General features: G+C 42.3%; 1 protein-coding gene across 1 annotated transcript in view; it reads left to right on the forward strand.

Annotated features, from left to right (window-relative positions):
• Window positions 1-16,313, forward strand: part of prdm16 (PR domain containing 16) — a 167,929-nt gene that overhangs the window by 66,567 nt on the left and 85,049 nt on the right. The gene's annotated exons all lie outside the window — the stretch shown is intronic.

The following is a 16,313-nucleotide window of genomic DNA, read 5'->3' on the forward strand; positions in this document are numbered from 1 at the left end:
TACATAGGCCACGAGTAATGGTTTCATGGCAGAGGACCACTACTGCTGACCAACACCAAAGCAACGTCTAATGATGATGGTGAAGATGATGATGATGATGATGACGATGGCAGGAGGTCAGGAGCTTTTGATGGATGAGGATTGATGTGACCTACAATGAATTGTCCGGGTCTACATGTGTCTTTGTGTATGAGTGAAGACAGACAGTCCCTCAGGCTAACTTATACACACAAACACACATTTTGATGGGCGGCGTTACACCGCAGCCACCCTCTTCCTGATCAGTGGTGGAGCCTGGGGCTCTTCCGGAGTCCCTTCCCTCGACAAGAGTCCACCCCCCCACTGTCTGGTGTACTATACCAATGCCACCCCTCTTTTCTTATTTTCTCTCTTCTTTCTCTGTCTCTCTCTCATTAATCAATGTCAAGCCGTTCAACAACAAGGCCGGCATTCTTTCTCTGCCTGCCTTCTCTGTTCTTCCTATATGTCATTGTGCCATGACCCTCCCCCCTGCACCAACACAGCAACCACCATCATCTTTTCTCATGGCTGCTGGAACCCCGGCCCACACTGCCAACATAAAACGTTGGTCAGAGACAGTGTAAGGAAGAGAGAAAAAAACGAAAAGAAGAAACATTTCTCCCACTTCTGTCTTTTTGTCCTCTATCTTTCACCCTCCTTTCTGTTGGCCAAGCGCTGGGGAGGAAGCCCACAGTCATTTACATAATTCTTGGGAGACTGGGGGGAAATGGCTATTGAGAAGTTAAAAAAAAAGTTTGTATGGAGCAGTCAGTACGGGTGGAGGAATATGCACTCCAGCCTTTGTGCCCCGGTCCCATCTTCTCCACTTCTCTCTATTCATTACAGCTCCACATACACATGGTCATTGTTCCTTGCTCGTCATTAACCTCTGGTATAAGTCAGCCATTTCACCTCCCATCAAGATATGTCTCCATGGGAAAGAACTAATTTCATTTTGTCTTGGCGCAGCTTGAAAATGGATGTTATATCAATCCTTTTTTTGCTGATGTGAAGATTTTGATGGACCTTGAAAAGCAGAAATCATTAACCTGCATGTAGTGTACAGACAAGGAGCCTGATGAGAATAAATTAGATTTACACCGAGGCGAAACTGATGCTAGTAATAAAAACGGTGGATATTTTCATTTCTTCATCATATAAATAACTCTGTTAGTCACACAAACCGTCTAGTTGTCTTTCTAAAATCAACAACTGGTTTCATTTTACTAGAATACACTGTAATGTACACATCCTACCACACTGGACCTTTGCTTTAATAATGTCCGAACAAGTTAAGCAAATCAGAGACCATCCTGTTAGTAATACCCCGTTGATCTCGCAAATATCCATGTTTACAATAAATAATGTGGTCACTTCGTGCCTCAGCTCCTCAGCGTTCTTTTTGTTTACAAAAAATTCTTTTGGAGAAAGCATGTGCTTAGACATCTTTCTTTCTCTCTCCATCTTTTCTTGTTCTCTTTTTCCCTAGGCATCTGTATGTATTTGTCTTACTAATGAATGGAACAAAAAGTTTTCTGGGGGCCCTGTGAAGGGAGGGGGGGGGGCACAGTTTGTAAGAAAGAGCATTAATGTTGGAGCTAGAGGGAAATGCTGAGTGGTCATTCTCCACCAGACTGAGAGTGAGAGAGCAGATGAGAGTGAGAGTGATGGAGACTTGACCTCACAACCTCTCTCTCTCTCTCTTGCCTTTTGCTACAACCCCTACTCAACTCCCCTCTCTTAATGATAGATGAGCCTTCCTATCATTCACGTCAAAACACCTATTGTCCGCGCATGTGCACGCGCACATCACAATCACACAGGAGAGCGGTCAATGTCATCTTCTACTCACAGACTATCAGTCTCTTTCATCTGTGCTGTAGTGTGTGCTGATATGCCGACCGTCACAGTACGACTACACAGCTTGTCTGAGACAAACAGCTACACTCACTATCACTCCTGCTGAGACCTTTACGCTGGAGCCGCAGGTATGGATTTGTACAGAGATGGAGAGGAATGAACAGATAGATAGAACAAGAGAAGTGCAGGGAGAGTCGGGACTGCAGATGGGACACTGTGCAGTAAATTACTTTGCCAATCAATCTTCCCCCTGGGAAGCCTTGATGAAACCTGTCCAAAGTTCCCCTTGCTACTTTAAGTAACCCTTCTACAGTTTGTCAGCCCAGGGCTGGGAAATGCTGTGGACAAACAAGAAACAAGATTAAATGTTGCCTGGAGGAGGGAGGGAAGGAGAGCGAAAGACGGAGAGGACCTAAAAGCAGCGAGAGACACGGGGAGGTCAAGTCCAAGAGAAAATATGTGTATTTGTGAGGAGTGTGGGTGGAAGAGTTTGCTTCAAAAAACTCAGGGAGAGGCTTGCTGCAGGGATGGAAAGGGTCACATTCACCAGGAATAAGAAAAGGGAAAAGGGTTGGTCTGATTGTGTGAAGACATTTTTGGCTTCTATTTACAAGAAAACGTAAGTGGATTTTAGAAAAAGATTCATAACTAGAGAAATACATGACTGTTAGAATACCTCATCAAGAGGACACAAGTCAACACCAGAACATGCCAAGTGGCTGTTCTGGTTGTAATTAAAGCCCATTGGTTCAAATATAAAATCCTGGACATGGACTGTTTAATTTGCTCAAAACATCAAGAAATGTTTTTTACCATAAAACCCTTATTTGTCAGTCGTACGTGTGTCCACAGTATTAAAGGGTTGTCATTTGGGTTAATGTTACTGTTCTTCCCACACAGTGTAGTGGGATGCATGGTAACTATCAGATTTAAAAGATAATGTAATGGGTGATACTATGTTCAAAACTAACCCAAGCTTTGAAAGCTGCAGTCCAGCCAATCACATTACTGGAACACTGATCCAAAACATTACAACATTGCATTTGGTGTGAGGTTCAAAATGAACCAGAGTTCTAATACACACATATACAATACAATATGCATACACACACACCTTTGCTCTACATGGTTGGTGTATCAGAGTGGGCTACCGTTACATAAAACAAGTGACATTTCCCAAATGCAGAGCAGTACACGAGTAAAGCTAAAGGGATCTCCGACTGGTTGACACACAAACCCGCACACACACAAACAGAAAACAGCCACATGCACCAATAGAACGTTCTCTCTTTATGCTTGTTTTCTGGCAAGGCAGAGAGGAACCTTCCCAAGGCTGTAAAGGGAGAGTGAGAGCTATTGAGAATGTTAATTTGCTAATTTGGCATTTTACATAAGCAGGGATTGGATAGTGTTGTTTTTGGTGGTGGGTGCAGTTAGGGTAGCAAACAGTGTTTGTGTGTTTGGGTTTGTCTGTGGAGGCTGGAGGGGAGAGGGCAATGCTGGATGACAAGAACATGTTCAGTGATGCAGATGCCTCCCAACCAAGTTATTTTGCTGTGAAAGAATTGGGCAAAAATACCATGACGGTCCAAGGGCAAGAAGTGCCTCATGCCCATAGAAGGTATTAAGATGTCTCCGATACATAGCTGCTGTTCTTATCCCCCCTTCATCTCCTCCTCCTCCTACAGTTCCCCATGTCCCTCAGTCCTGACTGATTCTCACTCCAAAATCTGGGATAGTGGCCAAGTGCCACCGAGGACACTAGGGCTAATAAATCATCCTCGTTTCAACATCTGCCCAGTCCCAAAAGGCTGCCCACTGAAGCCCCCCCCCACCCCTTGTGAAGATGGGTCCTCGTCTTTATTCTTCCGTTAACATCCCTCCGTACTCATCCACCAACACTTCCCCCCTAGAGTCTAACAAAACATCTATTGTCCCATGCCCAAGTGAAGAAGAGACCCTCTTTTCCCCTCTTTGACAAAAGCCGTCTGAAGCCAAGATGGGGACTGCCAGCCGAGATGCCTGGGACCCGGCAGGGGTGCCCCCTCTCCTTCAACTTCTCCTCTGCCTTCTGGGTCATCCATCCCTTGCTCATGCTCTCTTTTTCTGCTTTTAATACTCCCCTCCTGTGCGGGTCACTCACACGGCTCACCCTCCACCCCTTTCAGGCTGCTGAACTCTCAGCGCTGTATAAAGACATCAAGTGACAGCATCGAGAGAAAAAACAGGCAGATTTGGCAGAAAGAGATATTCGACATGGCTGTCAGCGGCCATTCTGCCTCTCTTTTGTTCACGTGGGTGTCGTTAAAATAGATAAATAAACAGTCATAGGATGAAAAGCTGGGATCAGAAGCTTGTCTCATTTATTCATATTGAACAGAGAAGAAAAAGAGGCAAAATCTGCTGCTGCCAATTAAGAGGACGGAGACAAAACTCAGGTCACGGTGTTTGTGTGTGTTTTCATGGTCCAGTCTTTCTGTGGTGTCCTTCAAAGATGGCAGAAGGTCTTTAGCACTTTGTGGCTCTTTTTCTGTAAAGACTATCTGGGAAGTTGTCTGTGGGCTCATCAGTTAAGAAACTCTCTCCACGGTTACTCACAAGGCTTCATTTACTGTGAATGCACAAGCGCTTTTTCCCAGCACCTCCGTCTCACCCCCAACAACGGGGAGTACCGCCCACTACTGTGCACGGGCCAGCCTCTGGCCACATTCACAGGACAGTCCTCTCAGAACGAACAAAGTCACATCACTTTTAACTTGTAAAGGGCCTTTGAAGATGATGTGGAACCAAATACGCGTAGGTGGCAAAGATGTGGTTACAAAAGACTTAAATTCTGATCTTTAACGATTGTAGCTTGACGTAAAACATTTGCAGCATCACTGCATGGAAATTAATGTATAATAAAAACCAATCAATCCCAGGAGAGTTGGTGGTTGTGACATCTCATCTCACTTTGTATTTTTCCCACTTGGCCTCATATCTAAAGTTTTGGGACATTTTGCACATTTTGCCCAAACTCCTAAAGCAGCGAAGGACGTTTACCAACGAGTTCCTGTGATGAATTAGTCAATTAGCCAAAGTGGCATTTTTTGTTTCATATTTTATTCTGAATTATGTAGATGGCAGCTCTGTAATTAATGTTTTTTTTTTCTTTTTTATAGTATACTCATTATGCATGGAAATGTATTTGCGTCTAATTTAGTGTGCTTTCAGTGTTTTCTCATTATAAGCGGCATTGGTTTCAGGATATAAATACATCTCAATCAAGATTCCCTTGATTAAAGTTGTTTACCGTACTCCAATAACCATTTTGACTTAGCCGCACTTCATCTTAACAAACACTGAATACATTCACGTCAGATATTATTGAATGCACACTGTAGGTTCATTTTTTTCACCTTCCTATGCTCCTCCTAGCTTCTCTCTCTCTCTGCAAAACATTTAGATTGCCAATTAGCCCCTGAGAAGAATGGCTAATTTACCACAGTGAGCAGGCGCCTGATGTCTCAATCTGCCCAGTGTCAGCACTATGAAAGGCTTCTCTCTCATGTAGGCACACACACACGCACACACAAACCCTCATGCAAACACACAAGTCCATATGCTGGCTTTAGTGTGAGGGACAGGAATACTTTGAGTCAATATTGCAGAAAAGAAAAAGGAAAAGTTAGGTCGTTTTTATTTTAAAAAGTAATAAAAAAAAAATAAGGCAAGCGGTTTCTGATTCCTATGTGAAATAGGGTTTTATTGAGGCACTAAAGCTGCAGTTCAGCAGTGGCCTCAGATTGACTCTTCTGTGGTGGACAACCAGCCAGCTCCTCCACATAACACCCACATTGTCCACTGTGCCAATGAGCCAGTGCAGCACTCCGCTCCTCAGGGGGGCTGCCTGAGATGAACACATTATAGATACATGTTAGCCTTGGCCTGACCTTCTGTACACTTTGAGGAGCGCTCAGCGGGGAGAAAAGGGGACGGAGGAGAAGCAAGAAAAGGAGGAGGGGGATAAGAAAAAAGGAGAAATCAAATGCACATGGAGGCTGCTGAATGCTACAAAAAGGAAGGCCCTATCCAACAGCTCATCATGGTTAAAATGTCACGTCATAAACAGAGCATTTTTATCCATCTTAGATACACAGAAATATGTTTAAACAAGACATGCTGTGTTTATATCTAAACTTAATTTCCCTGTTGGTCCGACTGAACCACATTGTATGTGAACACATAAGCTTAAAGAAAATATTACCAAACAATCTGAGGACACACTCAAAAAAAAAAACTCTGCAAGATTTTACTCATGATTCCTAGTTTGACCACCAGTCTCTAAAGATTAAAAAAGTGCTGTTTCCAAGGCCTTGTTGGAGGCTACTCTGTGCAGTACATACAGTCGGCCACGGATTGTCTCCTCCTTTGAATTTTGCAAATTTGCATTTCCAAGGTTGGCTGAAAAAACTTTTTTCACATTCCTGTACAGTGGGACAAAAACAGTGGTCCAATAATATGAAGAAAGAATTTTACATGCTTGTGATTTTTTGTTTTTGGCATACTTTTGAACGCTTCAGAACAAAGGTGTTGTCTTCAAAGTTTTGTCTGTGCATCTATGACCCTGTCCTGAAGGGAAACCTCCAAGCTGCAGTGTTACTGTGGTATGTAATGGCCGCTAACCAGTGCCCAGTTACTTTACTCAGCCCTAACAGATATAGATATAGAAAGAAGAGATTCCTTTCTGGCTCTCTAAACCCAAACAACATTAGTGGCACAGTCCTATTTCTTCCATGCGTGTTCTCTTTCCCAGCCTGCTGTAAAAACACAGAAAATTCCCCTAAAAATGTTGTTCTTTCAGCTTCTATCTCCCCACTGTCAATAACCAGAGACAGGCTGGCTGTCACTCTCGTCTCTGTCCGGGTCTGCAGCTAGTCTCCTGCTCACTTAGGACACATCAGCAGTCAGGGTCTTTATCTTGCCCAGGGCAGCCCTGTGATAAAACTGTTAACAATACTAATGTGTGGCGAGTGAGAGCCACACAGTCAGGTCAAGGGCTTCTCACTCCCACTGATCTTGAACCAAATCTGCTGCAGCTTCAAATGATTCTGAGTGTTTTTCTTTTTTGCCTAGTTTCATGTCCATCTTTTTCACTTTTCTAACAATCACCCTTTTCTCTGTCTTCCTTAAGTTAATAGTGCGAAGAAATAGAAAAACAAAACGACAGAGTTGGACAGGACTGATTGGGGCCTTCCCTTCCCATGTGCCTTAGGGAAAACATTGGTGTTATTTTAGAAATCACACTGTTAAAGATTAATGTAGGCCTGGAGGAGTGTGTCATCGTTTCTTAACGACAGAGCTGAGGAGCTGAATAAAGCCAGCACTGTGTTCTGTCCCACAGCCCAAGGACAGATAAGTTTCCTCTCACCAAGCTCACCCGTCACCCTCCCTCCTTCTCTGTCCAATAACTCTCTGTCTAAGTCATCTATTACAACCACAGGGGCCAGAATAGAACATGTTTAATGAAAGAACGGCTCCCAAATCATCCCATTCAGTTTGCCAGTTTTTTTTTCTTTCTTTTTGTTATTTTGTTGTTGAAATAGACTTAGGCGTGGGCAAAGAATAGCACACATTCTGGCTTATAAAAAACAAAAGCGGGTCAAGAGTGTTCACAAACAGTTCCGTGCCGATTGCTCCAGTTAGATGACTAATGGAAAGTCCCGGATCCAAACTGTGACCATGCAACCCCCCTTCAATAAAGTCATCAGTCATCCTTGCGTCGATTAGCCAGACAGACAGCTATAAACCAAGGTTCAGAGACCACAACAGCTCATCCTATCTGTGCACATTATTTCAACAGTCAGCATGTCAATGACAGTTCTAAATCCATAAAACAAAACCAGTATTACTCACAACAATAAGGTCCATTATGATAAGAGTTGGAACAATCTAATGATGCTGATGACACAAGACCATGGGAGGTTTGGTGAGTCTGATGTCTGATGTGAGCAAATGGGACTTAGTATCCGTTGCTGAAGGTTTTTGCTGATAACGGAAGCGCTCGATAAGCCAGAGATCATCAATCTTAGTGACAGAGATAGTCTCCGCTTCACGCTAATAGGGCTGTAAAAAGCTTTCACCTTATATGGCCCGGCTAATAAACCCATTTGTGATGAGCCCGAAGGTCAACTGAACAGATATTCACAATCACCTGACCGACAGGTTTTGACTGTGACGTTTTTACACAACCCAGTAGCCTATCATATCGTCATTATTGCATTGGATGACTTGTGGTATCTATTAGATATTAAAATTTACCTTGGCTGTGTCTTGTGCCAAACAGTCTGCACTCATATGGCCTGTTCTATGACACTTAGCTACATCACACACAACTGCTATTGCATCATGGTTACAACGTTGTCTTTTGAAGTCTGAGACCATCCCAAAATTGATCAAAGACTTTCAACTCATCTCTGGTTTTGATGGTAAAAAATATCAGACTTTGTACGAGGGAGTGGGGCAGCCACATTATCTCCACTCTATTATATCTTCTTTGAAGAGTCCTCAAGGCCACGTCATAAAGACCAATAGCAAGAACTGAAAGATGCACTTGTATCATTTTAAAATGTTCTGGTGAGAAGGTACATTTTGTTGACTTAGATTAATCAGATACGTGCTTGTGAGTTTAAGTTAAGTAGAACATTAATACATGTTGTCTTTAGAATGTTCTGGTATGTACAGTGGTTGTCGTCTAATCGCTGTCATTAGCCAATAAATCATGACCACCTGACGTTTATTGTGGAGGTGATGGGTTGATCCTGTGGACTTGGAGATTAATGTTCTATTTTTACAAAGCAAGAATGAATAGATTATTTGTACCTGAAAACAAAGGGAGAGTCTAACAGAGAAAGACAAACAAGATACAACGACCAAAAGTCGAGGCGCCCTCATAAAACATTCAATTAGTGAACAAAAGGATTGGATTTTATTTGGTTTGATATTCTGGCTATATGCACTTACAGCCTGTGTTGCTGTTATGAATAAGGTTGTGGGTTCTATTACAGACTCAGAGTGTCTACACACCACACCTCTGAGGATGGTTGATCTGTCCATTCATAGATATAATAGATGGCACCACCTGCATTCTGAAACACTGATTGTCATCAGACAATATTAACATTTAGCCAGAGTTACATCACTTGATGTCAAATTCATTAAGTCAGGTTTGGATATCTGTTAAGATCAGTTTGGTCAAACTCTTTCAGACCTCACATTTCTTGTGTGACATACAGTGGTGAGCCGTGACCCATTCAAACGTGACACCTAAACATGTTAGCAGATGATCTTTTAATGAAGTTGTTTTGTACAATCTTTTTGATAGTGAACCCTAGATGGTTCCCCAGTTCCTCGGTGCCATAGAGGAACTCAATCATTCACACTCACATTCATACTCATGTTGAAAACTGGTGATCTTCTTCTTCTTCTTCCTGTCTCAGACTTCTACTTCTTTATTAGTTTTCACTGAGTTTTTTCTTTAATACTGGAGTACATAGTTTTGTTCCTTTTTTATAAAATGTACCTAAATATTCAGTTCACAGACTGTTCAGAATTTGGAATTAATGTATGTCTTCGTGCACTTAATGGCGGCTGCAAGAAGAGAATTTGAAAACAACTTACCACTGTGATTTAAGAGTCATTATCTCCATTAGGTCCCTTGGTTTCCATACTTTTTTTTCATGCAATACAAAATGGGTTCTTGCTGACCACCAGAGTGAAAGAAACCGTTTGTAGTTCCTATCTTCAGACAGTATCTTTTGGCAGTAGCAGCTGCCTTCACTGCTCCACTCTTTATGTATTTCCACCGTGGAAATAATCTGTTTGACCACCAAAGAAATCACAGGCATCGGCAGCACAAAACACAGTTACAGTCTATTTGTTACACACAAATCCTTTTTGTGTTTTATCTCCACATCACACTTAAAATAATATGCAAGCTAATAGCAGTCATTTGAACAATTAGACCACCATTATTATTGCTGCTATTTATAGCATTTGCATATCCCTTTCAGTTGTATTTGGATTAGACCGAATAGTGTGTGTTCATGTGTGTGTCTCTTTCTGTGTGTACATATAAAAGATGGATTCATGTCACAGCAATTTTCAGTTGCTTGTATGTGTTTAGTTGTATACTTGTTGTGGTGTGTTCAGTGTTCTAATGTTTTTAAGTGTTTCGGTGAATGAATGAAAGCTACTGAGACATCAGAGCTAACCTCTAACAAAGAGTTCCTTATGAATGCTAAGATCTATTTACTCCTTCTCAGGCACATCCCCTCCATTCACCTCCGTCCTGGTGATGACCGAACATTCACATTCCCCTGTAAACACAGAATCTTACCTGTACAAAAAGGCCGTTGACGGTCTAGTGGCAGTATAAAAACCTTACTAAATCAGAACGGCTCAGAGGAGTGGGTGCACGCTGATGGTGTTACCCATCATCATTTGATTATAACTTAGCATCTGCACCACAAAAATCATGTGCGTATGTTGGGATTTTTCTTTCTGTTTTAAAAATAAATTTTCTGTCACCTCAGAGATATCTATGTTTGGATGATAGATTCATGTTAGACCAGACCAGTACAGAGCCGGTGTTCTACTCTACTCTTCTTAAAAGTGAAATTCCTTTTGTGGATTCTAGATATAAATCACTGGTCATGTCTGAGCAGGTTTATGTAGTGTATAAATGTTAAATCCATATATGCCTGTGCTGTGTAGGCATCTTTGTCAACTGAGATATGTGAAATGAAAAGTATCCGGGGCACGACCTTTGATTCATTCTATATGCCCTCAAGTCAAGACCCTAAATCTTACTCCCATAAGCCCCTGCTTGCTCCAGGGGCCGTATGTGTCACGAAAAGAAAAGGAGATCATTAGAAATAAGCCAATATTATTTTTCTTCCTGCTTCCCTGTATTGATAAACTGCAGCGTTTATCAAAATGAAGAGGGGGAATGTGATATATCATTATTTGAAAGGCATGCTGCAGCAGCTGCTGATGCTGTGTAGGCAATTCTCTTAGGGCCAAAAGGTAGCGTTATTTATTGGAGCTCAACCCTGTGGCTGCCACTGCATCTGCTTGCAGAAGATCTATCGGCCCACCCTTATTCACTTATGATTATTACTGATCATCTGCTCAAATGACTTATCAATAAAGCGTAGGCCGGGCAGATAATTTATCTGTATAGTTCTGTCAATATCAAGTTCAGAGTCAATGGCCTTAAAAGGATAAGGGCCCTTGGACGTCGGGTGATGAATTGCTGTACATGTCCCCCATGAAAATATGACCCTTTTTAATAAATTTGCAGAATAGTGCTCTCATCCCTCTCTCTCTGCCACCCCTTGCATTCCTGTCTCTGTTTATGTTTGTCGTGAAAACGAGTGTCTTATCCAACGTATGTTTGCTGACTAAGGGAGAGCGCCACCCTATAACATCACTTCTCTAAGAGAGAAAAGGCTTGAAACACCTGACCTGTCAGCCCCACGCAACCATTCAATCTACTCATTTGTATCAAGTGTACAATGTGTGACGCACCAAGACCGCACATGTCTTCGCAAGACCTGTGAATCATAGAGGACATGAAATGATGAGACAAGCCTGTCTGGGGGGTCAGGGTACTAGCTGCCATGATAATTCACCTTGGCATTCTCTTCATAAATCACATAAAGACTCTGAGGACGTGCAGGGTCAACGCTGGTTCTGTAAATAAAAGCCGATTGTGTTTGACAAGTGGCCGTGACTTTCCAGAGCCTCACAATAGTTCGGAGTGTTTGCCTTCCAAATCTAACCTTTGTGCACTAAGCTCTATCTCACCAACAGCTCTCAGTTCCGTCACAGGCCGCACCCTGCGTAGTCTCATCTGGATGAGGGTTGGGTAACAGTGTTAGCTTTAATGCAGTGTGATAAGTGTCAAGCCAAAGTGATCTCTCAAACTTTTTTCTTTCATCAAGATGAAAGAATCCCACACATTCCGTTGGCGTCTCTTTTCCCATTAACACAAATAAACTGTATCATTTTCTCACATTAGGCTTCACACTGAGTGAATACAGCGAGAAGGAATCAAACAATGATTCAATCTCGAAATAAACCTCTCAATCATGGGTGGGCAAAGTTTGTTCCCCTCTGGAATTTCCAAAATGAACAATGAGATTTAAGATTTAAGGTAGAAAATGTTTTTTTGTTTTGTAATTGTTTTTAAATCTTGCATCTCTACGATTAGCAAGGAGCTTACTGCTTTTCTACCTTCAAGATTGTTTTTGGTGAGTTGATAAAGCTGCTGCATGTTAAGTGTAGCAGAGGAATCCGATTTAGGCAGCACGGTTACAGAATGTTTTATGTTCTTAATTGTCAAGTATCTCAGATGTCTCCCACTGACTACAAAAAAAACTTCGACAGCCTTAGGTTAATATTAAGAAAAGACGTCATTTGCTGTTTTCACTTTTTGTAAAATACGATTTCACACCTAATAAAGCATTAGCTAATGCTAACTGATGTTAGCTGAGAGCGCTTACTGTCTTCTCCCAGGAATGTCACAGTCTGTCACAGAGATAGCTGTGTGTATTTTCTACATTTATTCTACAGTTGCCAGTTACATTATTTCTTGTATCGACCAGCGCTCAGTTCTTTTCGTTTGCTCCCATCCACTGCCTTCATTTTCCCACTTACCCTACTTTGCCCTACTGTGTGAGCAACCTCATTGTTGAGGCATGTTTTAAGAAGTCACAGTGCTGATATTGTTAAGGTCATCTGTCAAGGTTGCTATCTCCAGGAAGTCTCAAAATAGCCCCATTTTACATCCTTTTAAAGGACAAGCCAAAGAAAGAAAGTGGGATTTTGACCAGGCACCATCAGCCTCGATGCTAAAGAGCAGACAAAATCAGGGCTGTGTACTTAGTCAAACAATATCTTGGGGATTCTGGCAGGAGAGTGAAAAACGTCCATTATCATGGAGTCAAAAAGATAACAGGTGACCTCAGAGAAAAAAACACACACTGGAGACTTGATGTCTTCACTTATTTTTCTGCCCTTTTATGGGCAGTGATGTTCTTGTATTGACTTTTTTTGACTGTCATGATCGAGTTTGCCAGTATCTGGGAGTCAGAGATATCAGAGACATTTGTGGGAATCATGTTTGACATAATGGTTTGCTCCTATTTAAAAGGCTCCAGCAATGAGAAACAGAGCCCTCGCTTTCATTTTCGATCATATTTCACTGTCCAAGACATTTGTTCTCTGCAGTTTATTATTCAACATCACCCTCAGCCAAGGACTGCTTCTTCTCTTATCCATGTGTCAAAAAGATCAATACCCCATTCATGGTATTACCGCCACAAGGAAACCCTGTCAACATTCCAATAAGCTGCAAAAGTTCCCAATAAATGCACAGCTAAACTTTAAATTTGTGGCTTTTCGGTGAGGCTCTTGCAGCCAAAGGGTTGTCAGTCAGGGCCCTGAATCCAAAAGCCCTGAGGTTTGTTTGCTGCTGGTTCTTTTTGGAAACTTGTGGCTTTGTGACATCCACAGCCATCCATTGGGCCATGTTGCTGTATTGCCTCATATTATCCAGAGTTGAAGGGAATTGTTTTTGGCAACAGAACGCTAACATTTTCCTATGGTGCAAACCTCCAAGTGGGGCCCTCGTATCCTCTTCCTTGTGTTTTGGGACGATGATGATGATGATGAGCTAGTTTTGTAACATCTGCCTGTAGTTGCTGTAGCTACAGTTTCAGTTCTTCACACACTTATTGAGAAAACCCCTCTGGGCAGTTTTTCTATATTTGAACAATTATTGAAGTCTGAAAATAAACTGAGCAGGAATTGTTGAGCTGACATTTGTTTTAGTCTGTGACGTGTCCTGTGAAAACAAAGAGTTCACATGTGGACACAGTTCCTCTCCCTCTGTCATGTTTTCATTTCTCCACTTGCTCATCACTGCATGTCAATGTGAATGGAGGTGAAGTGGTGCTGATGTAGTCCCCAATCTGTCCAACTCCAATTGCTGTTCTATAGGACACTAATGATTGTGGGGGGGGGGGGGTTCCCTCTCTGGCCAAGTGTGAAAGCACACACTACAGACACACCAATGTGACATACACAAACACACATCTATACGTACTCTTAATGAGGCTCTGGACAGGTCGTGGTGGAAGAGTTCTGCAGGTGGCTCAGTTTCATCAAACCACAACTGGATTTGTTTACATTTGAGGTCATATGGGCCTGAGAGAGGGATGGGGGGAGAGGGGGGGGGGGTTGTGTGTGTCCAGACATGGACTAACACACTTTTTCTAATTACCCAGACTTCAGTGTTTTCTCTTTTCAGTAAGACATATTGACATGTCAGCATTCAGCAGTTTAGATACAGAACAAATGGACAATTTCACCTCTTTCTGTGTGTGCACTGGAAAATCTGTCCCTCAACAACATAGGCTAGTCTCTATTTTAACCTGTCTCACCCATACTGTGTAGAAGTCACTTTGAGATGAAGGTGACACGCGCAATAAATCATACAGAAGCATGACCAGTCAGTGGCCAATCACATTTTCCTTCCCTAATTAATAGGTTATTTATTTTCTTGGTGCGGTCGTTCCAGACGACAGAGGTATTCTGTGTGTTTTTATGTTTGTCCTGTGTGTGTGTGTGTACGTGCAAACTGTACAGTAGAGTTGAACAGGGTCATACCAGCTGCCTTTGTGTTCACTATTGTTAACCCTTTGATGCCAATGCTAAAAACCCAACAGTTAATAAACTGAAGAAGTAAAGTCATTATTTTTATCCCATGAAAACACTGCACCTTCTCACAGTCAGTGATTTGTTTCAGTCCCAAAGCTGATGTTAAAGCCCACACAGACTTGACCTTCCACCTGAAACCGAGAGACATTAAGGAATCAGGAAAAACCACTAATGTCTGCTTCAGTGTCGTCTACAGTTTAAGCTCATTCTAGCATCACTTCGCACACACACATTAACTCCTGGCATGTTGCTGAAGACAAGCAGAACAGGGGAAAAAAGTAGAGAAACGATCGCAAACTTGTTGAAGGGCTGGTAGCATTTTAGAGGAATCAGCCAAGCTGTTGGTTTGGTAAACTGTTGCAGCTGGTCTTGTGCATTACAAGGAAGTGGACACTTTCTCTCTATCTTTCTCTCTCTCATGCTTTCTTTTTAATTCTTTATGTCTCTCTCACTCTCATACACACATCCAGCATCTAGTTGTTCACCTTGTACAAAGTTCAGAACTGTCTTTTATTTTAACGAATACATAACATTGAGTGATGAAGCTTAGTATTTTCAGCAACTAAAATTATATCAGTGATACCAGGTTTTTCAGCCATTATAAATACAGTAATAGAGGTATTTACTATTTGCCAATCAGTTGATTGTGAAATGGAATTTTGAATGTTCCTTTTATGCGAACATCTGCTGATGATGTTCTGCAGATCTTAAACTCTAATGTAAAACATCCAGAGGTTTCTACACATTAATTTCCTGTGAATTAAAAGTCTTGTAAAGAATGTTGCATAAAAGAAGCTGCTGTGTGCCAGGTTTTCAAGGACTGCTCAGTCTCCACCTCAGATTCTTCTCCAGATAAATGTCTTACCAATCATGGCTCACGCTGGCTGAGGAAATGCAAGCTTTATTTATACCTGCACGCGCTGACATAAAGGCCGCTCTTGTCACAACAGCCAGACAACGCACCTACTGTGAAAAGGCAGATGGGGAGGACAGGGAGCAGGAAAAGGGAGGTTCAGATACAGCGTGTCTGAGATGGAGCTGATGTTTTATGGGCCTAATTTCTCCTGAACTCACTGGAGCACTATGCCAATCTCCCAACGCCGCCTCACACTGCTCTGAAAACAGTCTGTGTCCCTAGATTGATCTTCAGTTTCCATCAATGGGCTTCAGACCAGGACAGAAAGACAGAGACAGGGAGAGACTCTGGGTTGCCATGATCTGTGAAACGTTCCCTCTCTGCTGCCCAGCAGCCCCATCTCTTCATCATTCCCCCACTTGCCTCATTTCCTCTGGCAGACACTAGGGGCATTCTACTGCCCATACTTAATTGCACAGACACACACACACACAGAAAGCAGCTCAGCAAAATTTCCTGTGATGCTGAAGCGGAGAATTAATGCCAAATCTGCCGGGCATTCATTCATCAGAGTAAGAGTGCGTGTGTATGTTATGTTTACATCTGTGTGTACACCAGTGTGTATTTCCGTGACCTTCCAGTCTATTATTATATCCCTTTGGATGCATTAGTAGCCAGGGGGCTGTGTGTGATGAACTGTGAACACCTCTGTGCTCCTGTCATCAAGCCGCGATGGTCACAAACCATGGCCCGTGACCCAGCAGTGACCGCAGTCGGTACAATTAATACATGACTAAAAAAAAAAAAAAAA

The sequence above is a fragment of the Cynoglossus semilaevis genome, chromosome 10, assembly GCF_000523025.1.
Source record: "Cynoglossus semilaevis isolate Cse_v1.0 chromosome 10, Cse_v1.0, whole genome shotgun sequence".
Lineage (NCBI taxonomy): Eukaryota > Metazoa > Chordata > Actinopteri > Pleuronectiformes > Cynoglossidae > Cynoglossus > Cynoglossus semilaevis.